This window comes from Hemiscyllium ocellatum, chromosome 10, assembly GCF_020745735.1.
Source record: "Hemiscyllium ocellatum isolate sHemOce1 chromosome 10, sHemOce1.pat.X.cur, whole genome shotgun sequence".
NCBI classification, from domain to species: Eukaryota; Metazoa; Chordata; class Chondrichthyes; order Orectolobiformes; family Hemiscylliidae; genus Hemiscyllium; species Hemiscyllium ocellatum.
Window position 1 is genome coordinate 73,860,977 of NC_083410.1, and position 25,398 is coordinate 73,886,374.

General features: G+C 44.0%; 1 protein-coding gene across 3 annotated transcripts in view; it reads left to right on the forward strand.

Moving 5' to 3' along the window:
* Positions 1-267: 267 nt before the first annotated feature.
* The window catches only part of wtap (WT1 associated protein), a 106,771-nt gene continuing 81,640 nt past the window's right edge, over positions 268-25,398 (forward strand). The window contains exon 1 of one of the 3 annotated variants that reach the window (XM_060831610.1): positions 268-334. The gene's annotated coding sequence lies outside the window, so the exon portion shown is untranslated. Of the gene's footprint in view, positions 335-428; positions 652-25,398 lie in introns of those variants that run through there. The other 2 variants (XM_060831609.1, XM_060831607.1) reach the window with 2 other exon arrangements.

A 25,398-nucleotide genomic window follows, 5' to 3' on the forward strand; every position in this document is an offset into this window, starting at 1 on the left:
TTTTATTGGAAATTGGTTGTGAATTCAGAAATTATCGCCAAAATAAGACAAATGTTTGTCTTGGAATATTTATTCTTTAAAATTCACAAGCATTAATCTCGATATTCCGCCCATTTTGAGATTTTTCTGCAGGACATAAGCTTTAAATGGCTCTTTCTCCAAACCAAAGGTAAAAGGTTTATTTTTGTTGTGCGGTTGTATGTGTTACTCCGCTTACAATCCCACTACTGAATTTTAAAGTACATGTTTCCTTCCCGTAACGCGTCTTAGATTTCTTGACGTGAGAATAGCCGTGGTGGTGGTTTCTGTTCGGTTGCTTTGAATTTTACCTAGCGTAAGTAAGCATTCAATGCCGCGCTGTTCAATTTTTCGAGGAAGTCTGGTGAGTGAGCTGGCTGGCTTGTGGGCGCGGCTGTACGTAAGCACACGTCGGTCAGATTCAGCGCTACTAGGCCGGAGACTGGCGGCGCCATTTTATGTAGAATTTTCTATTCTCCCAAACAACGAATTAGGTCAGAAAAAGGGATACATCTCTGAAGAGCTGGTCATCCAGGCCCCACCTCACACCCGGGGCCTTGCAGTTAGGCTCACGGTTTGTGTTTTTGTGCATAACATTTTAATTCGTATCTGCAGTTTCTAAAACTGGCGGTAGTAAGTGTTTTCCCTTGTTATACTTGTTTTAAATGACACTGAGCACGTTTTTTGCTTGTACTGCTTAGAAAAAAAGCTCAAACTAGATAATGCATGCCGACCCCTTTTAATTAGGTCATCCGATAGGATGAGCTTGTTTGTAAAGCGGTAAGTTGTTGGGCCTAGTAGATTTTACAGTCGCGGAAATGGAATCGTTTAGGACGGGATTTAATCGTGATTCCTCACAAAAATGAAAGGATTGGGCTTGTGTTACGATCGTTCGGAAGCTGTTTCCATGCTGTAGAACGGAAGCCGCCATTTATTTGCGAAATGAACTAAAGATTTCTTTCCCCCCCCCCAAATGGACACTTATCGATTGTCACGGCGGTGATTGAGTAGACATGTTTTGTCTGAGATTTGAAGACGTTGAGAATTTCTTGGGATAACAGATTCTACTTTTGAGCTATAGAGTTATTTTGTATAGATTTACTTTTGCGTAGATAGCATTTATATAGAATATCTTGCTCTTTGAGGTCTATGTCACCTTTATGTTACTCAAAATGGCTGTTATTTTAGGCTATTTTTCGTCAAAAGTTGAAATAAAGTAGAATGAAAAGCTTTGATCACTGCAATATTCATTGCTGCAGTGTGCCTTTTGTTTCAATTCCCTTCTGAATACACTTTGTATTTAGTTGATCTCAACTGAGAAAGGAAAACAAACTTTAAAAAGTGGGCTCAAAATAAATTTGTTGCAAGATTGTTGTCACGTCAGAATGTTTGAGAAAATCATGAAATTTGGGTTTTGTGATGTTCAGTTGCACTCCGGTTTGAAATCAGTGTTTGGTCAAAATACAAAATCTAACCACTTGTGGCCATCAAGAACTTGTTTTATCGCAAATTGTTGGATGAGTTTCTTTGTAAAACAAAAACAGACCTCTGTCAGCTGCCTCAGTTTTTCTTAAAACCACATCCTAATAGATTATGATAGCAGGACTGTGGGATACATACTTAAGGTTTGGGTATGGGATGAAGAATGGTTTTGCAGGATAGATTAGGCTACTTTCTGGATTGTCTGAAGTTGGATGTCTGCAGAGACTTGATGGTTCAGGTGGATAGATCTTAAAAATGCATTGAACTGGTGCAGAAAATAATCAAAAAGGCTAATGGAATTAAAGGCTAATTTATGACTTTAATGTAAACACTCACTCGTTATGCTGAGTGCTAGAAAACATTAGGCCCCATTTGGAGTACTGAAATCTGGAAACAAGGGATTTATTGGCACTGGGAGAGTACAGTGTAGGTTTGCAAGAACGATGCCTGGACTTCAGGGGTAAAGTTATGAGGAGGGATTAGGGCTGTTTTCTCCAGAATTTACAAGATTACATGGTGATCTGATTGAAGTCTTCAAGATATGAATAGGAAAAGATAGAGTAGGCAACAATAAATTTTTGGACTGCTTGGAGTTTCTTGAATTGGGGCCAGACAATTCAGGAAAGATGTTAGGAAGCACTTACATGCACAATGGGTGATAGCGGTTTGGAACTCTTTTCCACAAATGGCAGTGAAGCTCGATCATTTACCTTTAAATCTGAGACATTTTGTTCAGCAAAGGTATTGAGATATGGACCAAAAACAGATTTATGCAGTTGGAGTTAAGCCAAAGATAGCCATGAACTTGTTGAAAGGCAGAAAACACTTGGGGCTGAATGGCCTGTTCCTGTCTCTATGTACCTTTCTGACTACACAGGTGGTAGAAGAGGAGACAATGGCTCCAAAAGGAGTGAAATAAGCTTAAGGACATATGAGGACAAAATAGGATGTTGGACTGATCAGATTCGCCCAGAGTGAGCTTGGTCTCAATGAACTTGACTGGCCTCACTTCTGTGCATAAGGATGTGTACTTGTGTGTCAACAGGTTGTTGGATTTGTCCTGTAATGACGCAACAAATTAAACTCGAGAATTTAGAGCTGACATTTCACATGATAATGTCAATTTTTAATAAGTGTTGGTTCTAATGGTACTGCAAGAACATAATTAGGCTTAAGTGAGCAGTCGAAATGGGGAGCATGTTGTTCTTATATGTTTATAAGTATTATTAACCTTTTTTTCTCTAAATCAAATCTCCTTTGGAGAGGAGTGACAACAAATCCATCTCCTGGGTTGCATGAATGATGGTGAAATTCATTTGAGATGCAAAACTCCAGAATTTTCCACGCTCAGGTAGTCTACAGATTGCAAATTAAGTCTGAAATCTATTTATCTTAGTGCCGTACTGTTGTGTACCATTGACCAGTGTTTCTCAAGAAATAACGTATGTTCATGAATCCAAATTACTTATCAGTAAAAGTACCCTTCATATTTTCATTGTGGTTCTTGCCCCACTTGGCGAAGAAACCAACCGTAGTTAAAAAGCTCCCTGGAATTTATGCAGTTCCTTTTTTGTGAAATTTGTAAAACTCTGTCCGAAAACTCTATTGAACTACAAATACTTGGATTTGTATCTTTCACTATCCAACTCCTAGCAAAATGATTCTCTCCTGTTTGCATCTTCTCAGTAGGCATTTCTCCTGGTAATAAGCTGATGTGTTTAACGGTTTACGTAGATACGTGATTTCATCTGCTTACGTTTTTATATATACTTTATTGCACTAATGTAGATGTTTCCTGTCTTGTTCACATTTCAATGCTGCTGGCTATGGTTTGAAGTAGACCAGAAGGAGGCTGGAAGAACACAGCAAGCCACGCAGCATCAGGAGGTGCAGAAATCGATGTTTTGGGTGTAACCCTTCTGCAGGACTGGGGGTGGTGTGGGGGGGTGCAGGGGAGGGGGGAGAGACGATAAAGTGGGAGGCGGTGGCAGGGTGTTGAAGTGGGGATATGTGAAGAGAAATAGAGGGTACAACATGGTTGGTTGATGGGAGGAATAAATCCAGTTGGTAGCAGGGAGCGGTGGAAGGGAGGTGGATGGGGAAGGAGGTTATTTGAAATTAGAGAACTCAAAGTTGAGTCCTCTAGGCTGTAGGGTGCCCAGGTGGAAGATAAGGTGTTGTTCCTCCAACAGGAGCTGTGGTTTGTTTTGGCAATGGAGGAAGCCAGAGCTGGCCTTCAGGCCTTGGCTTCTTTCCTTCCAATAGACCCATCCAGTCCCCCTCCACCAATACCCTCCTCTACCTCGCCGAACTGGTCCTTACCCACAATAACCTTTCCTTTAAGTCTTCCCATGTCTTCCAAATCAAGGGCTTGGCCATGGGTACCTGGATGGGTCCCAGCTATGCTTGTCTCTTTGTCAGCTATATCGAACAGTCCCTGTTTAGTACCTGCACTGTACCCCAACTTTTCCGCTGTTACATCGGTGACTGCATTGGGTGCAGCGTCCTGCACTGAGCTGAACTGGAGCAGTTCATCGATTTTGCCCACAACTTAAACCCCACCCTCAAATTCACTTGGTCCATCTCAGACACCACCCTTCCCTTTCTTGTCCTTTTCCATCTCCGGCGATGGTCACCAGATGGACGTATACTACAAAACTGCAGACTCCCACCCAGTATCCTTCAAGAACTCCATCCTGTTCTCCCAATTCCTCCGCCTCCATCACATCTGCTCAGCGAGGAGACATTCCACTCACGAGCATCCCAGATGTCCACCTATTTTGAACAACTTGCTTTTCCTCTCACTGACATCCAGACAGCCCTCTGCCACATCACCTCCACTTCCCATTCCACCGCTCTGAACCACCCCTGCAAACGCAATAAAGACCGAGTCCCCTTTGTCCTCAGCTACCACCCATCAGTCTTTGCATCCAATGCATCATCCTTAAATACTTAAAATAGACTCCACCCCCAAGAATATCTTTCCCTCCCTACCCCTCTATGCCTTCTGCAAGGACCGTTTCCTCTGATAGTCCTTGGTTCATGCCACCCCTGCCACTGATGCATGCCCAGAAACCTTCCCCGCAACCAGAAAAGATGCAAAACCTGCCAGTACACCCCTTCCCTCACCTCCATCCAGGGCCTGATGAAAAGCTTTTGCCCAAAATGTAGATTCTTCAGCTCCTCGGATGATGTTAGACCTGCTGTGCTTTTCCAGTGCTACACTGTTGACTCTGATCTCCAGCATCTGCAATACTCACCTTTGTCATGTGATGACAAGGCCTGGTACGTAGGGTTTGTGGGTAAGGAGGTGGTCGGACCCTAAAATTATTGAACTGAACATTGAGGCCAGAAAGTTGTGAGGCTCCCAAGCAAAAAATTAGGTGTTTTTCTTCCAGCTTGTGCTGAGCAAGACATGGTGGAGTGTTGAAATAGCAGGCAACCGGAAGCTTGGTAGACTTTTTCAGGACAGAATGTTGGTGTTTTGCAAAGTAGTCATCCGGTCTTGTGCTTAGTTTCCCCAGTGTTGAGGACACCACATTGCAAGCAGTAAATGAAGTGCAGGTAAATTGTTACTTCAAGTGGAAAGTGTATCTGTGGCCATGGATTGTGAGGACGGATGAAGTAAACTAGCAGGTGTTACACCATCTGAGATTGTGCGGAGAGAGATTGGGAGTGGAGGAGGAGTGGGCTAAGGGATTGTAGATTTGAATGAGGGGAATCCAATTGCCCTTTTGGGAGGGAAGAGAAGAGGGGGAGGGCCCTATGAACCATAATGAGGAACCCTGGATTGAGTAAGCAGGTAGGTCCCTTATCGAAGTTGGTATTGGAACATGTGGCAGGGACTGGGAGAATGGAATAGCGTCTTTAAGGAAACGGGGTGTGAGAACTGCAGTTGAACACTGTTTTAAAAGATAATGGAGAAAAACAATAGGTTCTTTAGTAGTTGTGATCATGCTATTCTTTTTAAATAGTGAATTGCATGATTGAAATGTTTTAAGTATTCTGAAGTGTCCCTATTTAAGGAAAAATAAAGTTTCATTTGAGGTTGTTTGGAGACAGTTCACTAGGGTGATCCCTGGTATAGAGGTCTTATGTGTAAATGCTAAACTGTTTAGAAGTTTAGAAGAATTTGGAATTATTTCATTGAAACATACAGGATTCTTAAGGGGGCTTGACAGAGTAAACGTGAGTTGTTCCAATTACAGGAGATTGTCGGATAAGAGACCACAGCCTCAGAACGAATGGAAGAGGCAGTGGCTTCGTGATATTATTAGTAGACTATAATACCAGAGACCCATGTAAGATTCTGAGGAACCAGGTTTTTAAGTTCTTTCTTTTTCTCCTGAGGTCCTTACACACTTGATGTGAACAAGCAAAATTTATTAAACACTATACAGTACAAGCTTTGGAGAAACCTTTAAACACGCCCTGCAGGGCTTACGGGGTTGTGGCAAAAGCTCTCTGAACAAAAATTACTGTTGTCCTTCTTTGTACAAAATCTTTACATCATAGTTAGTAATGCCCAAAAGACGAATCACAGCCATTCCCCCACAGGCACATGCCATTCAAGACACAACGCAGTGACCACCGCCCCTCCAGAGACAATGTAATGCAAATCATCCCTCAATGCAAATTGTTTTTTTTTGTAACTATAGGGGAGTAGTCTGTAATGTTCTTAATGATTTCTGAAAAGGGGATAAAAATGTAAATCATTCCTGAATGGCAAGGAAATTGCCACGTAAACCTCCCACATTTCACCTTTAAGACCAACACACACCGTCTTATCCCTGGGGCATTCAATCTCTTGCAAATCAGGAGAGCAACTTAACTGTTTAATATCTTATTCCCTCCTTTTATCATTCCATGATAACCACCTAGATGGGGGATGAGAAAGGCGCTGCCAATTTATTCATAAGAATCTTACAGTCAGTACTTAAGCAAGTTATTGACGCACGACATACAATGATTATAACAACAAAAATTACTAGCCCAAGATAGTCCCAGTAGCCATCCAAGCCAGCCATCTTAGGGCGGTGTCTAAAATTAACCAATTGGTTCCCAATAGACTCAATGGCATGGGATGATGTATGATCCATCTGTAACCTGGGTGATGCGTTTGTACCCCAACCACTCCACTGGGCCAATAGATAGTCTACTGCATATCTGGTCTGTTGTGCCTTAACTTTGCCAATTCCTGATTTACTGCATCCAGTCTTCTGAGATGGTTTACCCACAAATGAGGTAATTTAGGTATTTTGCTGTCATCATTCCCGCTGACCCCCACTTCCCGAGGGACAGCGTCCCCAGGAACGCGTAGCTAAGGGAAGAACCGAGAGTCACTGGGTCCTTCCATTCTGCACAAAACTCTTGACTAATAGCTTGGGATACTATTTTGTAAGGGGTAGGTGCCTTCTGAGGGCTCCTACTGTCCCTCCAGCAACAGGATGGTGAGAGTCTGGGTGGGCGTAGTAAGGGTCCCATTGAGAAGGAACGCAAACCTTTGTCCCGGAAGCATTTCACTGCATGGTTATTGGCAGTCGCAAACTGTTTATATCTCAGTTTCTCTCTTAATTGGAGTTTTCTCCTGATCCAATCAATTGGCAGTCATAAAAAGGATATGACCAAAAGGCCGAGCTGACATGGGTTCCATTGCAATATCCACAAATGAACTGCCTTCCTGTAGTAACACTTAAGTGCCCTTCCTTGTCACAGGTGTGGGTGAATAATCCATTGCTCACCTGGCAAAGCCTACGGGCGCATTGTTTTTGCATATAAGAGGTATTTGTTGGAACGAAAGCATAAGTCCAGCCCCACCCGCCATCCTGAGAAACAAAGTGGATAGCTCATGGGATCATAACAAGTTGTACCTCTGTAGCTAGGGGGCTAAATCTGTCAGCTCTACACACAGTCACAATGTCATCCTTTTAAACTTCCTGCTTTGACCTACACGAGGCATCTGAAGTATCTATGAATAGGCTGGGGGGGTGGTTTTCACCCAGAAATGGCTACAAATAACACCTCTATGGACTGGTCAAGTGGGTAACATACAGTTCAATTACCATGGAGAAAATAAGGACTGCAGATGCTGAAGATCAGAGCTGAAAAATGTGTTGCTGGAAAAGCGCAGCAGGTCAGGTAGCGTTCAAGGAGCAGCAGAATCAACATTTCAGGCATAAGCTGAAAATGTGTTGATGGTTAAAGCGCAGCAGGTCAGGCAGCATCCAAGGAACAGGAAATTCGACGTTTCGGGCATAAGCCCTTCATCAGGAAAGGGCTTATGCCCTCCTGAAAAACGGCCTATGCCCGAAACGTCAATTCTCCTGCTCCTTGGATGCTGCCTGGCCAGCGTTTTTCCAGCAGCACATTTTTCAGTTCGATTACCATGCAAATGTACATGAGTCTTATAAAACAAATTGTCCTCGCAGCCTAACATTGAGATGATACAGCAGAATGCAAGTGTAGTCTTTAGGCCGTCTGAGGGGCCCATCGTCTAGACAGTCAGGTGGAGCCAGTGACTCTGGCCTTGGACTTTGACTGCTGTGGGCATCTGCAGGAGCACCTGGAACTGTCCTTTCTACCTGTGAAATTGCCCCAAGCTTGGACAGTCTTTAATTAGCATAAGTTCTCCTGTTTATAGTCTGGGGGCTCACTCTGGCTGTCTGAATCTTGATCTATCAGTGGTCTGAAGGCGTGCTTTACCTGTGAGTGGAGAAACTTCAGGGACAATGTTAGCTGCTGAAAGTATCTCTGTATTTTCTCTCCCAAAACATTTAAGTGTGCATGGTTGGATGGGTTGGTCTGTGTTTGCATCCCTAGGGATCCATCTGGGTCGGCCATAAATTACTTCGACTGTGTGGTAATTCTCGTGATACATGGCTAAAGGCAGGACCTTCAACCAGTTGAGGCCTGTTTCAGACATCTTAGTTTGATTTTAAGAGTCTTGTTCACTCTTTCCAGTATTCCTGCCGCCTGAGGGTAGTAAGCGCAACAGAATTGCTGCTGGATATCTTACACAGCTCGTTGATTTTCCCTACAAAGTGGGGGCTACTGTCTGAACTAAGCTGCCGAGGCACTCCAAACCTCGGTATGATCTGTCAGGAGTAATTTTACCACCGTTGAGGCTTTATTATTAGTGGTCAGAGAGGCTTCAATCCATCTTCTAAATACGCCAATACAATGCTTACAAAACAATGCTTATAACAATGTATGCACGGCAATTCATTGAAATCAAGCTGGCTGCATTTGAATGGACCACTAGGCAAGTGTGTTCTCCCTGTTGCATAGCACACCCCTTGACCGGCATTATTTTGCTAACATGTTAAACATGATCTGACATGCTTCTGGGCTGCCTCGGCCAGTCCGGTGTGCCATCAGGTACGCAATATGATATTACTCATTCCCTCCTTGCCAAGATGGTATCAGCATGAAGACAGACAAAAAAAACCCACACTGCTAACTGACACAGCAGTGAACCTGCATAGTTATTGCTTTTGCTGTTTGAATTCATGTATTTATTGTTGGACATCAGAGTGCGTCAGGGAAGTTAACAGTGAAAATCATGTTTTATTATAATGCTGATAGTTTATCAGGTGTACATACCTGGCCAGCTGGGGTGATCCAGAGGCCTTTTGATGCAGAGTGCGAACACCCATGCATCTTCCATTTTTGATTTTCTGGGTCGGGGCACCCCCCCCTGAAAATGCTACACAGTGACAATGTCTGGTATGCATGTTGTTTTTGAGGCATATGATCGATGTAGTGCCTGCTGGTTTCCAGAGGACAATAGAATTGCGAGCTATTGCCGCATCTCTGGCAGCTCGATCAGCTCTGGTATTGCCATTGCTGATGTCTGTATTGTCTATTACATGGACAGCACGTTTGATAATGGCCATTGTTTGGGAAGGAGAATGGCTTTGAGGAGATTTTGGACATGTAGTGAGTCCTGAATAGGTGTCCCCGAGGAGGTCAGAAATCCGCGTTTTGATGATGGCTGGCCAAAGTCGTGCAACATGCCAAAAGCATACTGCTAATCCACGTACAGATTTTCCTGTGTTAGGACACAAGCCTAGAGCAAAGAGTTCTGCTTTCTGAGCAGATACTGGAGGATCGAAGGAGGCCAATTCTAAGATGTCTGTGTGGTTCATGACTTCATATTTTGAAAGGGACACTCCTAAGGTTGATATGGAAGAACTACTGTACACGAAGAGGGTAAAATCTGGTGTGGGTAATGGGGTGTTTACAAGGTCTGGTTGAGGGGAGGTTAAGAAGTGGTTGTGCAAAAGGCAATCATGTTGGGGGGGTGGTGGTTCTGAGAGCTCCTCTGGAGGGGTACACAGTTGAGCAGGTGGAGAAGGTTGGGGGTTATTGAGAAGGGCTACTTCGTAATGGCTAGGTCAAGCTTGTGTAAGGTGTTGGGTCTGATGGGAAGTTAGGAGGGCTACAATGGCATGTGACGAATAGATAATCAGGGTTTTTTGGAGAGTAATATTGAAAGCGGCCATGACAAGGAAATAGATAGCTGGGAGAATTTGTCAGCAGGGTGGGAGGTCCATGGTGACAGGGTCAAGGCTTGTTGAGTAATAGACCACTTGTCTCTTGTGATCCCTGTGGGTTTGGGTTAAAACAACAGTTGCACAGTCCTCTAGGATACTGGCATACAACTGGAAGAGCCTGTCATACAATGGTCTTCCGAGTGTTTGGCGCTGGCAAGGGCAGTTTCTAATTCAGTGAAAGCTAACTTTTGTTCTTTTAGTGTGAAGGTGTTTGAAGCCTTCCTTGAGGCCAAATTGGTTGGTGAGTAATTTTACGTTAGGGAGCCACTGTCGGCAGTAGTTAACTAGGCCCAAAAACGGTTCTGGATAATCGAAGATGGTGGACGGGAAAAATTTCAGACTGTAACAGGCTGATCCTTTTTCTTGAGGTGTTTTAGGTATTGGAGGTGATTTCCTCGAATTCCAGGAGCAGCAGTTACTGTTTATATGCTGTTGTACTGTTTTGCAACTTTGGAGGGAAAAAAAGTCAAAATAGCAATTTTTAAAATGGAAAGTAACAAGCAAAGTAAGCACATGGTGAGGTCAGTGCAGGAGAGAAACTGAGGGGGAAAAAAACCCATGCTGCAAACTGACACAGGATTGAACCTGCACAGTTACTGCCTTTGCTGTTTGAATTCATGTATCGCTGGACATTGGTGTGCATCAGGGAAAATTAACAAGCAGTGAAATTTGCAACTAATCTTTGAGGATCCTGTTTGGGAAAGGTCACAGCACAGAAACAGATAAGTGATTTTTTGCATGGCTTTACAGTAAGTTTGCAGTAGTGAGTAGAGTGGGTTTTTTTTGGTTATATGTTTTATTGAGATATGTCTCTTGATTAAACTTAAAAGTATAAGCCATAATTATTAATTAACCTGGAACAGTGTTTTATGGAGGAATAAGATGGTGCTATCTTCTGGGTCTGTAGATTGAAAGAAGCAAAAATGGCCTTTAGTGGAGTGATATGTTGTTCTTGTCAGATGTGGGAGTTTAGGAAGAGTTTACATGTTACTGAGGATTATATCTGCAATAAATGCTGTTGGTTGCGTATCCTATCTGATTGAATGGATTGGTTGGAGAGACAGTTGGAGGCAATGAGGAATTTAGAAGAGCAAGGGGATGTGATGGATGGCAGTTATTGGAGGGGAGAAAAGTTGCAGATACAGTCACATAGATGAGTTAATTCCAGGAAAGGTAAGAGAGGGAGGCAGGTAGTGCAGGAGTCTTCTGTGGCTATCCCCATTTCAAATAAGTATGCTGTTTTGGAAAATGTAGGGGGTGATGGATTCTCAGGGGAAGGTAGCATGACCAGCCAAGTTTCTGGTATTGAGACTGGCTCTCATACAATGAGGGGTACGTTGGGGTTCCAAGAAATCAATTGTGGTAGGGGACTCTCTAGTCAGAGGTACAGACAGACGTTTCTGTGGCCAGCTGCGAAAAATCAGAATGGTTTGTTGCTTCCCTGGTTGTCAGGGTCAAGGATGATTCTGCAACGGTGCAGAATGTTCCTGAAGGAGAGAGAGGCCAGCAGGAGGTCATTGTATACATTGGAACTAACCACATAGGAAGGGAAAAGGTTGAGATTTTGAAGGGAGATTACAGACAGTTAGGCAGGAATTTAAAAAGGAGCTCCTTGAGTAGTAATATCTGGATTACTATGGCGCTGCAAGCTAGCGAGGGTAGGAATGGGAGGTTAGAACAGATGAATGCATGGCTGTGGAGCTGGTGTATGGGAGAAGAATTCACATTTTTGGATCATTGGAAGCTGTTTTGGGGTAGAAGTGACCTATACAAGAAGGACAGATTGTACTTGAAGGGGACTAATATACTGCAGGGAGATTTGCTAGAGCTGCTCGGGAGGATTTAAACTACTAAGGTGGGAGTGGGACCCAGGGAGATAGTGAGGAAAGATTTCAATTTGAGACTGGGACAGTTGAGAACAGAGGCGAGGGCAGTCAGGACAGGCAGGGACAAAGCAGAGAACAAGGTAAGACTGATAAATTAAACTGCATTTATTTTAATGCAAGAGACCTAACAGGGAAGGCAGATGAACTTGGCATGGTTAGGAAGATGGGACTGGGATATCATAGCAATTACAGAGTCATGCCTCAGGGATGGACAGGACTGGCAGCTTAATGTTCCAGGATATAAATGCTACAGGAAGGACAGAAAGGGAGGCAAGAAAGGAGGGGGAGTGGCATTTTGAGGGAGGATATTCCTGGAAATATATCCAGGGAAGTTATTTGGGTGTAACTGAGAAGTAAGAAAGGGATGACCACCTTATTGGGATTGTATTATAGACCCTCAAATAGTCAGAGGGAAATTGAGAAACAAATTTGTAAGGAGATCTGTTATCTGTAAGAATAATAGGATGGTTATGGTAGTGGATTTTAACTTTCCAAACATAGACTGGGACTGCCGCAGTGTTAAGGATTTGGGTGGAGAGGAATTTAAGTGCGTACAGCAAAATTTTCTGATTCAGTATGTTGATGTACCTACTAAAGAAGATGCAAAACTTGACCTACTCTTGGGAAATAAGGTGAAGCATGTGATAGAGGTGTCAGTGGGAAAGCATTTTGGGGCCACTGACCATAATTCTATTAGTTTTAAAATAGTGTGGAAAAAGTTCTAAGAGTCGAAGTTCTAAATTGGAGAAAGGCCAATTTTGATATTAGACAAGAACTTTCAAAAGCTGATTGGGTGCAGATATACGCAAGTAAAGGAACAGCTGGAAAATGAATGAGATAACAATGGTCCAGAGACTGTATATTCTGGGTTAGGGTGAAAGGAAAGTCTGGTAGCTGTAGGGAATGTTGAATGGCTAAAGAAATTGAGGGTTTGATTAAGAAAAAGAAGGAAACATATGTCAGGTATAGACAGGATAAATCGAATGAATCCTTGGAAGTGTATAAAGACAGGTGGAGTATATTTGGTGGTTGGGGGGGGGGGGGGGAAGAGTCAGGAGGGCAAAAAAGGGGACATGAGATAGATTTGGCAAATAGAGTTAAGGAGAATCCACAGGGTATTTACAAATACATCAAGGACAAAAGGGTAACTAGGGAGAGAATAGGGCCCCTCAAAGATCAGTAAGGCAACCATTGTATGGAGCCTTAGGAGATGGGGGAGATACTAAATGAGTATTTTGTATTAGTGTTTACTGTGAAAAAGGACATGGAAGACATCTTGAAAAATGTCCAGATTACAGAGGAGGAAGTGCTGGATGTCTTGAAACGCATAAAAGTGGATAAATCCCCACAACCTGATCAGGTGTACCAGAGGATTCTGTGGGAAGCTAGGAAGTGATTGCTGGGCCTCTTGCTAAGATATTTGTATCATCAATAGTCACAGGTGAGGTGTTGGAAGACTGGAGGTTGGCTCATGTGGTGCCACTATTTAAGAAAGGTGTAAGAAAAAGCCAGTGAACTATAGATCTGTGAGCCTGACGTTGGTGCTAGGTAAGTTGTTGGAGAATCCTGAAGGACAAGATTTAGAATGGCAGGGGTAGTCATCGTGGCTTTGTGTGTGGGAAATCCTGTCTTACAAACTTGATTGCGTTTTTTTTTGAAGAAGTAACAAAAAGGATTGATGAGGGCAGAGTGGTAGATGTGATCTATATGGACTTCAGTAAGGTGTTTGACAAGGTTCCCCATGGGATACTGGTAAGCAAGGTTAGACCTCATGGAATACAGGGAGAACTTGTCATTTGGATGCAGAACTGGCTCAAAGGTAGAAGACAGGGTTGTGGTGGAGGGTTGTTTTTCAGACTGGAGACCTGTGACCAGGGGAGTACCACAAGGGTCAGGACTGGGTCCACTACTTTTCTTCATTTATATAAATGATTTGGATGTGAGTTTAAAAGGTTTAGTTAGTAAGCTTGCAGATGACACCAGAATTGGAGGTGTAGTGGGCATCGAAGAAGGCTATCTCAGATTACAACAAGATCTTTATCAGATGGGTCACGGGCTGAGAAGTTGTAGATGGAGTTTAATTTAGATAAATGCTGCATTTAGAGAAAGCAAATCTCATCAGGTCTTATACACTTAATGGTACGGTCCTAGGGAGTGTTGCTGAATCTTGGAGTGCTGATTCATAGCTTCCTGAAAGAGGAGTTGCAGGTAGATAGGACAATGAAGGTGTTTAGTATGCTTTCCTTTATTGGCCAGCATATTGAGTACAGGAGTTGGGAGGGTCTGTTGTGGCTGTACAGGACATTGGTTAGGCCACTGTTGGAATATTGCATGCAATTCTGGTCTTCCTATCGGAAAGATGTTGTGAAACTTGAAAGGGTTCAGAAAAGATTTACAAGGATTTTGCCGGAGTTGGAGGATTTAAGCTATAGGGAGAGTTTGAATAGGCTAGGGCTGTTTTCCCAGGAGCGTTGGAGGCTGAGGGGTGACCTTATAGAGGTTTGTAAAATCATGAGGGGCATGGATAAGATAAACAGACAAAGATTTTTCCCTGAGTGGGTGAGTCCAGAACCAGTGGGCGTAGGTTTAGGGTGAGAGGGGAAAGATATAAAAGAGACCTATGGGGCAACTTTTTCACACAGAGGATGGTACATTTATGGAATGAGCTGCCAGAGCAAGTCATGTAGGCTAGTACCATTGCAACATTTAAAAATCATCTGGATGGATATATGAATAGGAAGGGTTTGGAGGGATATGGGTCGGATGCTGGCAGGTGGGACTAGATTGGGTTGGGACTAGATCTGGTCGGCATAGATAAGTTGGACTGAAGGGTCTGTGTCTGTGCTGTACATCTCTATGACTCTGACTCTAAGGCACGCTTTTGTTTGGCGCTTGTAGGCAGCAGGGTTGCTAGAATGGGTGTGATATATTCTGGTGTTCACTGACCGTCAGAAGCACTAGCAAGGTTCCCAGGAATATGACTTGGCACTGGGTACGCTGAACCTTCCTGGCTGGTATGATGTACCCCCAAGAATGCAGGGCATTCAGGAGATGTTTGGTATCTGTAATGTTCGCAGGGCTAGCTAGGAGCAAGTTGTCAATATATTGGACGATAGTGGAGCCACTCAGGAGCTGAAGCTCCGAAAGCTGCTGGTGCAATTCCTGGGAGAATCAAGTGAGCGAATGGACAAATCCCTGAGGGAGGTGCGTCCAAGTGTACTGCTGACCTTTGAATAGAAAGGCAAACAAATATTGGGAATCTGCTGCTTGAGGGAGAGTAAAGAAAGCATGCTATAGAGCAACCAGGAAAATACAGGTGCTAGTGGGGATGCTACTTAGAATCGTGCAGGGTTTAGCATGACCAGGTGTAAAGGCTGGACTATTGTATTGATTTGCCTGAGATTCTGTACTAATCTTGATTCTGGGCATCCTCGCTTTGGGACAGGTAGAATGGGGCTGTTGCAGGTTGATTCGCAGGGGACTGGATGCCTTGTTTGAGGAACAAATCTATCAAGGTTGATATTCTTCTGCTCTTAGGGAGTACTGGGGTATTGAAGGCAGTTTCACACCTGATATAATCTGGACCTTTGGCTCAGTGGGGGTGCAGAGCCCCAAATGATTTGCCCGAAATATCGATTCTCTTGCTCCCCGAATGCTGTCTGACCTGCTTCGCCTTTCTAGCGCCACACTCTCGACTCTAATCTCCAGCATTTGCAGTCCTCACTTTTGTCTACGGGGGTGTATCCTACTTCATGCTTAGAGGCCAACCAGAGATTGGGAAAGGGTTCTTCCGAGGGATCATTTCAGGGTTGATTGTGGCAAAGTAGTGAAAGGGCTGGAATAATTTAAATTCCCTTCTGTCGCTGTTGGGGTAGGTCAATGACACTGAGGTCTGACTGCTACTGTAAACTGTGTGCTAAGAATCCCAGGGCCTTTGCTTTACATTCCTTGTTCACAGACAAGGTAATATAGGGAGCAAGCAACCCTGGTTGATGCCATTGGTGGACAGGAACGTCCACTAAGAGAGCTGATCCCTCTTTAACTTCAGTGTGCCCCATGATGGTAATAGTGACAGTTGATCTTAGGAAGGGAGCAAAGATGGCTTCCAGCTCATGGGAAGCTCCAGTGGAATCGTATCAAAGGTTTAGATGGGAATCGGGGGCCTGCAGGAGAGAAGTTAAATCCTTTGGACTCATACCAAAAGCCTACCATTAAGGGGCGCAATGATCTAAAATTGTCTCTTAGTGATGTTGTTTTTAATGATGATGCTCTCGTCATGGCAGAGAACGTGGACTCGGAGGGAATGCAAGAAATCTCTTCCTGCTGGGTTAATCCCTAAATCGGGTTTGGGTGAATTGGACAGTACAAGTTTGGAGGCCAAATTGACCGGTTGGTGGTTCTGTCAAGGGATATGGTCTGTCCTTCCTGGTTAGGCCGCAAAGGTTCATAAAGGTGGGTGAGAATTTAAACTTGTGTTGGTGCACACAGGAGATTTCAAGCGTTGAAGCTGTGGCTCCGTATCAGTTATTAAGGAGATTTCCTTGCCCTCAATGGTTCATCCTCAGGCTTCTGAGTCAATCTGGTGTAAATCGGAGGAAGCAGATAGTCAGGTTGAGAAAGGGTTACTGGTGGAGAAAGGTTGTCTCCTGTTTATGGCATCTATATTGCTGCTGCACCTGCGGGCATTCTTGCTGCCAATGATCCCTGGTGCCACCGTTAAAACAGCCCTGCACCGAGTTATGCATTGCCAGATGGGGCAGGGAGCAACTTTTTGTGGTTTCGGAAAGGGGGCGAAGTGGCACAGGGTGACCGATGAAAAGGATCACCGGGGCCATGCGGGTGAGTAGTATACCCATGGCTATATCCATTTACTGGGTCTACAACTAGAGCATCAGAACCCCTGAGACGGGACTGATGAACAGGGTGCTGTATCATTTCATATTTGACTGTTGTCTGTTTCGAGTCCTTAATGCTATTCCAGTAGTAAGTGAGTGCCCTTCTCGTTTATGGATGGGTGTTGTCTGGACAATCCATATTGGTGGTCCTCATAGCTGTGGCAGTCTCTTCTGGTATCCTGTGCAACAATAGCGCATTAAAATGGGGTGAAGGATTCCCTGCATTATAAGTGGTGTTGCCTGTATAGATGGCGTATGTGGAACAGAACTGATCCCAAATAGCTGAACCCTCCTGCCCCTGCTTTTGGCGGCACTCTAATGTTCATTGATTGTTGCAGGGTCCTTTGAAGAGCCCCACCCAAATTAACTGGATTTGTTCCCCTGGCTGGAGAACTGCACTAGCAAAGGCCGCCCAGTCATTATGTTCTCCCAACTGGCTTTTCCATCTAGATCCCTCATTCGGGGTCAGTGCCATACAGCACAAACTGAAACATGGCCTGATACATTTGGATCGTGCCTATAATGTAATCTCTAAAATCCTCGAGGCTTGTTTTTTGGTTTGGGTGTGGGACATAGTTAAGTACAACTCTTGGCATTTCCAAGGAGTGTAAAATTTGTTTGGTAGCCTTGCCTGCCACTCCAGGGTTTGGGTTAGGAACTATCCAAGTAGGGAACTATTTTGGTCTGCGTATACAGGAATCCTTCCCCTTTCTTCTTTGGTGGGAAGGACTATGATCAACCGGTCCTTTTACAATCTTTCTGGGCCATTCCTTGTCTTTAGGGTCATCATGGTGAGGTTCGTCATGTTCAGTACTACTGTCTGACAGTTATAGGATAAATCGTTCTCTCCCATGTCTCTCAAAAGGGCTAGTCCCTTGCTCTCTCTGAGTCTATGATTGGGTTCTGAAATTGACTGGGTTGGTGAATATTCTGAAGTCTGGTTCTGGTCGGGACGGGGATGGTCAACATTTCCTGGGGCCGAGGATCAGGTTGTGAAGGGGCAAGTGGTAGCAGAGGGTAGAGTGGGGGTAATAGTTGCTGGTCTTCTCAGGCTGAGGTGGTGGGGTGCTAGCAGGGTCTCGGGGGTGATATGGTGGGGCACTAGACCAAACTTGCCAACCCGGTCATTGGTGTCATTATTTTAAAACGATGTCAGCAGACCAGATGTGTTAAGAAGTACCTCCATTTTATTTCCACTTGAAAAGTCAGCTTGGCATTTCAACTCTGATTCCTTATTTTGTCTTTCTCAATTTTTCCTGTTTCCTATACTCGTATCATAATCTTCACACTGACTTTTCAGCATTTGCCAAGACTTAAGGTTTCCCTCATTATCACACACTCTAATCCCTCTTTGACGTGCATTATTCTCCCAGCTAGTCTGTTTAGATTTGTTCGTAATTTCCTCAGCAGTCTTTCTCCATGTGGATATTAAAGTTTTTCATTTAGTCCCCGTACCTTATTTTCAGATTGCCCCCTCTGCCTTCAAACGTTTGTCTATGTCCCAAGTTCCTCCCTGCGGCCAAATTTCATTTCCCAACTTTTTATTTAAACATGCTGATAGGCGCCTGTCCTCATTTTGGGGGTCATCCCAGCATAACCGGCACAAAGTAGTCCCGACTCATGACTTATCCAAAGTTTGCCCCATTTTAGTTTTAAGATCTGAACTTCTACTTAATTCTGTATACTCATCTAGTGTCTTTTAGTCTCCACACCCACTTCGGGGTTCTGACCTTCGCATGGGTGATCTCCCCTCTTAACCGATTTAAGGCAGGGTGATAAAGACAGGCACAGTAAATATTCTTTATCTTTCTTTTTCTTACACTCTATGTTCTGGAGCCTCAAACCTCACTACAAGTGGACTCCAACCTCCTATCTTTCTGGCCTTTCACCCTCTCTTTTTACTAGGGGTCTCTAACCCCCTTTTTTTAACTCCATATGACTGGGGACTCAAACCCCAATTATACCTAATGAAAGTGAACTCATTAGTGTCCAAGTGCATAAGTTAGCTCTTGAGATTCTGTCACCATAGAGTTCTAAGAGATGAGGGGTCAACTGAGTGGGAGGTTAAGGAGAGAAATCAAGGTAAATGCTACCTCATGGGCCCATCCGTCTCTCACAACCGGCATTCAAACGATCGCTTATTCAGTCCACCTAGAAGCTCCGTATATGTTGGAATCCCATCTCTGCCACCAAATGTTAAGATTTTTTTCTCCTGAGGTCCTTACACACTTGATGCAACTGCAAGGCACCAATTTCTGTGAACAAGCAAAATGTATTAAACACAGTACTGTACAAAGTTTGGAGAAACTTTTAAACACACCTCGCAGGGCTTATGGGGTTGTGGCAAAAACTCTCTCTGAACAAAGGAAACAATCCTTCCTTTATACAAAAAGTTTATATCGCAGTTAGTAATGCCTATAAGACAAATCCCAGCCATTCCCCCACAGGCACATGTCATTCAAGACACAACGCAGTGACCACCTTCCCTCCAGAGTCAATGCAATGCAATGCAAATCATCCCTCAATGGTCAAATCTGTTGCAATTTTTCTTTTGTAACTATAGGGGAGAAGTCAAATTCCAACTGTAATGTTCTTACTGATTTCTGAGAAGGGGATAAAAATGTAAATCATTCCTGAATGGCAAGGAAATTGCCACATTCCACCTATAAGACCAAGACACACTATCTTATCCCTGGGGCATTCAATTTCTTGCATGTCAGTAGAGCAACTTAACTGTTTAATATCTGACAAGTTCAAATCCTGCAGTGGCAGATGGTAAAATTTGAATTCAGTTAAAAATAAATCTGGAATTAAGAGTTTAATGATTGTGAAATGGTTTTCAGTTGTTGGAAAAACCTGCCTGGTTTACTTTTTTAGGGAAAGAACTGTCACCCTGATGAAGGGTTTCTGCCCAAAACATTGATTTGCCTGCTCCGCACATGCTGTCAGACCTGCTGTGCTTTTCCAGCTTCACCTGACTCTGGCTTCCAGCATCTGCAGTCCTTACGGTCTCTAACTGCCATCTTTAGGTCTGGCTTACATGTGACTCCAGGTCCACAGCGCTGTGGTTGACGTTTTATATCCAACTCCCTCAGAGCCTGCTCTGAGTGAACAGAATGTCTGGCACCCTGTTTTTTTTTATCAGAACACCCTTGTTCTTTTTTATGTCCAATACTCCTGTTCTTTTTTTCCTCTTTTTCCTTTCCCACACTGCCACCTGACAGCAGTAGTGCTTATTCTTCCCCAGCACCCATGTTGTGTAGTGGTAGGTGTCAGACTCTGTGAAAAATAACAAGTGTGTAAATCTTTATTTGTATTCCACCACCAGGAAGAAAGGAAACACCTGAGTGACCAGTGACAAGCAGTGCTCTTCTCCGAGGGGAGGGGAGAGCAGGGATTAAATCAAAATAGAGTTGGAGGGGGAAAAAATACACTCCACTCCCTGCGGTGCCCACCTTTTTCTGAAAATCTGGAAGGTGTTGGTGGACACCGTGTGCTCCTTCTCCAGGGACACCTAGGCTCTGATATATTCACAGAAGAGGGGCAGACAGTCGACCCAGTTTGGCTAGGTCCAGGAACAGACCCACAAGGAGGTCCTGCAATCTACCTCCCCCCCCCCCCCCCCCCCCCCCCCCCCCCCCCCCCCCGCCCCCCGCCCCTCTGCACCGGGAGCCCAAAGATCAGGAGAATGGGACTGAAGTGCAACCAAAAACAGAGGAGAAGGTTTTTAAAATCAAAAAGGGAGTGCAAGCGCACACCCAATATATACATGGTCCACGGACTCCACAGAACAAGCAGTAGAGCTGGGAATCCGTGAACTCCCACGGTTGCAGGGGACTGCCACGTGCAGCACATTTCACCCCAGATTCCTGAGAGAAAGCAGGAGGACTCCCATGTCAAGAGCCCTCCTCTGGGAATGTGGTTGATTCTTAACTGCTGTCTGGGCAATTAGAAAATGACTAATAACAAGTATGCCAATTTAAGACTCCGATGTAGAGAAATTTCTTTTCTCAGGGCTCAGGGTCTTTGGAAATACTTACTACAGAGCTGTTACAGAGAGACTCTTTGTATTTAAGGCTGAGACTGACGAACACAAAGTAGGTATGTGGTATGTCAGATCAACTGCGATCCTATTGAATGGCAGCAGATTCGAAGGGTTGAATGGCCTACTCCTTTTCCTATTTCTGTAGTGTAAGGAATGCAGTGACATTCTGGATTATATGTATCTTGCAGTTATCAACTGAAAATGTGATGGTGTGCAGTAATGATGATTTGGCTTGGTGAAAGGAGGAATAATGTACTGAATAATTTGGGCAGGTCATAGAGATATACAGCATAGATAGAGACCCTTCAGTTCAACACATCCATGCCAGTCAGATATCCTATATAAATTTAGTCCTATTTTTCAATATTTGGCCTATGTCCCTCCAAATCCTTCCTGTCCAAATGCCTTTTTAAATGTTGTGACTGTACAAGTCTCCTACACTTCTTCTGGCAATTCATTCCATACAAGCATCAGCCTGTGTGAAAAAGTTACCCCTTGGGTTCCTTTTATATTTTTCTCCTCATCTTAAACCAATGCTCTCTAGTGTTGGATTCACCCCACCTGGAGTAGTGGTGGTTAAGAATGCCTTGCTTATTTACACTATCCATGCCCATCATAACTTTATAAACCTCTATAAAGTCACCTCTCGCCTCTCTGCCTCTAACATTCCAGGAAAATTAGTCCCAGCCTATTCAGGCTCTCTGGCAATATCCTTTGTTTGCAGTTCCCCTTGTACCAACTGCAGTTCTGAAGAAGATTTACACCCTAAACCTTGACTTCTCCACCTCATGAGGCTGCCTGGCTTGCTGTGTTTTTTCCAGCCTCCTGTTTGTCTACCTTGGATTCCAGGACCTGCAGGGCTTTCTTTTTTGTCTCTAAAGGCATCACTGCTGTCCATGTAGACACCAACCACTTTTCCCTCAATCATCATGTAGCTACTGCAAAAAATACGGAGGTATGGCGTTGGAGGTTTGGATTAGGAATTGGCTGGCTGGAAGAAGACAGAGGGTAGTAGTTGATGGTAAAGGTTCATCTTGGAGTGCAGTTACCAGCGGTGTTCTGCAAGGATCTGTTTTGGGACCATTGCTGAATAAATGACCTGGAGGAGGGTCTAGAAGGCTGGGTGAGCAAGTTTGCGGATGATACGAAAGTCGGTGGAGTTGTTGACAGTGAGGAAGGATATGGCAGGTTACAGCGGGATATAGATAAGCTGCAGAGCTGGGCAGAAAGGTGGCAAATGGAGTTCAATGTCGCTAAGTGCGAAGTGATTCACTTTGGTAAGAGGAACAAGAAGATGGAGTACTGGGCTAATGGTCGGATACTTGGTAGTGTGTATGAGCAGAGGGATCTTGGTGTCCATGTACACAGATCTCTGAAAGTTGCCACCCAGGTAAATAGTGCTGTAAAGAAGGCATATGGCGTACTGGCTTTTATTGGTAGAGGAATTGAGTTCCGGAGTCCTGAGGTCATGTTGCAGTTGTATAAGACTCTACTGCGGCCGCATCTGGAGTATTGTGTGCAGTTTTGGTCGGCATCCTATAGGAAGGATGTGGAGGCACAGGAACGGGTGCAGAGGAGATTTACCAGGATGTTGCCTGGTATGGTAGGAAGATCGTATGAGGAAAGGCTGAGGCACTTGGGGTTGTTTTCATTGGAGAAAAGAAGGTTTAGGGGTGACTTGATAGAGGTGTACAAGATGATTAGGAGTTTAGATAGGGTTGACCATGAGAACCTTTTTCCACGTATGGAGTCAGATATTACGAGGGGGCATAGCTTTAAATTAAGGGGTGGTAGATATAGTTCAGACGTTAGGGGTAGATTCTTTAGTCAGCGAGTTGTGAGTTCATGGAATGCCCTGCCAGTAGCAGTGGTGGACTCTCCCTCTTTATGGGCATTTAAACAGGCATTGGATAGGCATATGGAGGAAAGTGGGCTAGTGTAGGTTAGGTGGGCTTGGATCGGCGCAACATCAAGGGCCGAAGGGCCTGTACTGCGCAGTATTTTTCTATGTTCTATCATCTTCACCTACTTAAAACCTGATCAAGTTAGTGAGGCAAAGCCTTCCCTGCACAAAACCATGCAGGGTTTAAGGGTTAAGGATCAAAGGGGAAATTTGGAACTGGAAGATGCAGATGAGGTTTTAAATGAGCACTTGCATCTGTTGAGAAGGATGATTTTGTGGTATATTTGAATAAATTAGTTATTAATTGGGCAGCAGGTATTAGGGCTTTTCGTGGGCTCATGCTCATCCGAGATGCATCCTTAGGTGCTGTGGAAGGCATGGTGGAGATTGCAGGGTTTCTGACATTATCTTTCAAATCCTCTCTGGCCTTAGAGTGCCAGGGACCTGGCTGGCAGCTAATGTGGTACCATTGTTCACAAAGTGTGGCAAGGATACATGATGACACAGGCCAGTGAGTCTAAAATGAGCAGTATGGAAAAGTAATTATATGAGCGCCAAAATTAAATCTCGACATCTGGGACAATTTGGCAAACTCGATCCATAATTGATTTAGTGGCAGCAAGTGGATGCCCGAATCCAGTTGCACTCTGCACAGTTGGGTGCTGGCCCCTTGCTGCTTGTACTATAAATTAGTGACCTAGACAGGAATGTAGGAGATATGATCAAGTTCACAGATGATACAGAAATTGGCAATGTGGTCAATAGTGACGACGAAAGCTTTTGATCACTGGGCAGGATAGATGGGCTGGAAAAGCACAGCAGGTCAGGCAGCATCCGAGGAAGAAGAAAATCGACATTTCGGGCAAAAGCCCTCCATCAGGAATGGAAATGAAGGGCTTTTGCCAGAAATGCTGATTTTCCTGCTCCTCAGATGCTGCCTGACCTGCTGTGCTTTTCTAGCACCACTCTGATCTAAACTTTGGTTTCCAGCATCTGCAGTCCTCACTTTTGCCTAGAATAGGTGGGCTGGTCAATTGGAGTTTAATCCTGAAAGGTTAGTGGCATTTGGGACAACTAACGAAGAAGGCTATGGCACGTGGTGGAACCCTTGGAAGTAATGAACTGCGGGTAGATCTTGGGTGAGTACAGGAAAAGATGGGAGAGATAAAGATAAACTATTTTCACTGTTTAAGATTCTAGATCTAGGGTATTAACCTGAGAAGTAGGGCCAGACCACACAGGATTATCTTTGATGATCTACCACATCAAAGGGTGGTAGATGTTTGGACTCTCTTCCACAAGCAGTAGTGGGTACCTGGATAAATTGTTAATTTTAAACCTGAGTATTTTCTTGTTAGGCAAGGTATTCCGGTATATAGGACAAAGGGAAGTAGAGACCACAGATAAGCCACTGAATGGTAGAACAATCCTGAGGGGCTGAGTGGCCATCTCCTGTTCCAGTACTCCGATGATAGCTGTATACATTTGTTAGGATGGCACACCTGTGTTTACTATCGGCATTGAAGACTAAAGTTAGGTGGCTATGATTGAGTTGTATGACATGTTAAGTTTGGCCACAGCTGGAATACTATGTATATTTCTCTTCACCTCACTGTAGGAAGAATGCGACTGTACTTGAGAGGGTTCAGAGAAGATTCACCAGGATATTGTCTGGACAGAAGCAATTCAGCTATGAAGAGACACTAGACAGACATATGATTGTTTTCCTTTTGGCAGAGGAAGCCGGGGGGGGATCCTGTTGAGACATAGTAAACTGTAAGTGGTATAGATAGGAAAAGAATTATCCCGTGGTAAAGGGACCAGTAACTTGGGGGCATAAACTTAAAGGTGACAGGAGGTTTAGGGGGTTTGCGGAAATACATTTTCATTTATAGCGTGGAACACTGCCTGAAGAGGTGGTAGAAGCAGGAACCCTCACAAAATTCAAGTGGTACTTTGGTGAACACCTGAAATGCAATAGTATACAAAGCTATAGGCCAAATGATGGAAAATGGACAAGAGCAGATGAGCATGATCGGTTCAGATAGAATGGACCAAAAGACCTCGTTCCATGCTGTAAAATTCTGTAGATGATGTTCAACTGTTATAAAAACCTGAGTTCCTTCTCACTATACCCGATATTATAAATTGGAATGTGTTTTATTTGCCAGGCGTTTATTACTTGATAGACAGAATCACAGCGGGGTCTTCTGTGCTCCATTTGGTTGTTTTGTGCTAGCTCTGTTAGTCCCATTTCCACTCTCTTCCTGTAGACGTATAAACAATTTCTTTTCAGAGTTTTCAAAAGGGTATTGAAAGTTTAAAATTGATTCTGCAGACACCATAGTCGATTCTGGTACTGAGCCATGTACTACCCAAAAATGTTATTTTCTTTCATATCGCTTTTGGCTCTTCTGAAATTGTGCTCCTCATTCTGAAGTCTAGGTAACAAACAGATCAATAAAAACAGTGGTCCAAATCCTTGGCAAAGCTCATTTATATACCTGCTTTCATCTGAAAAATAAGAGTTCACTAATGCCATTTCTGTCACCAAGAAACATACCCATGTTACTGTTGTCCCTTATGTTCTGTTTCCTGTTGATTGGTGGTCTTT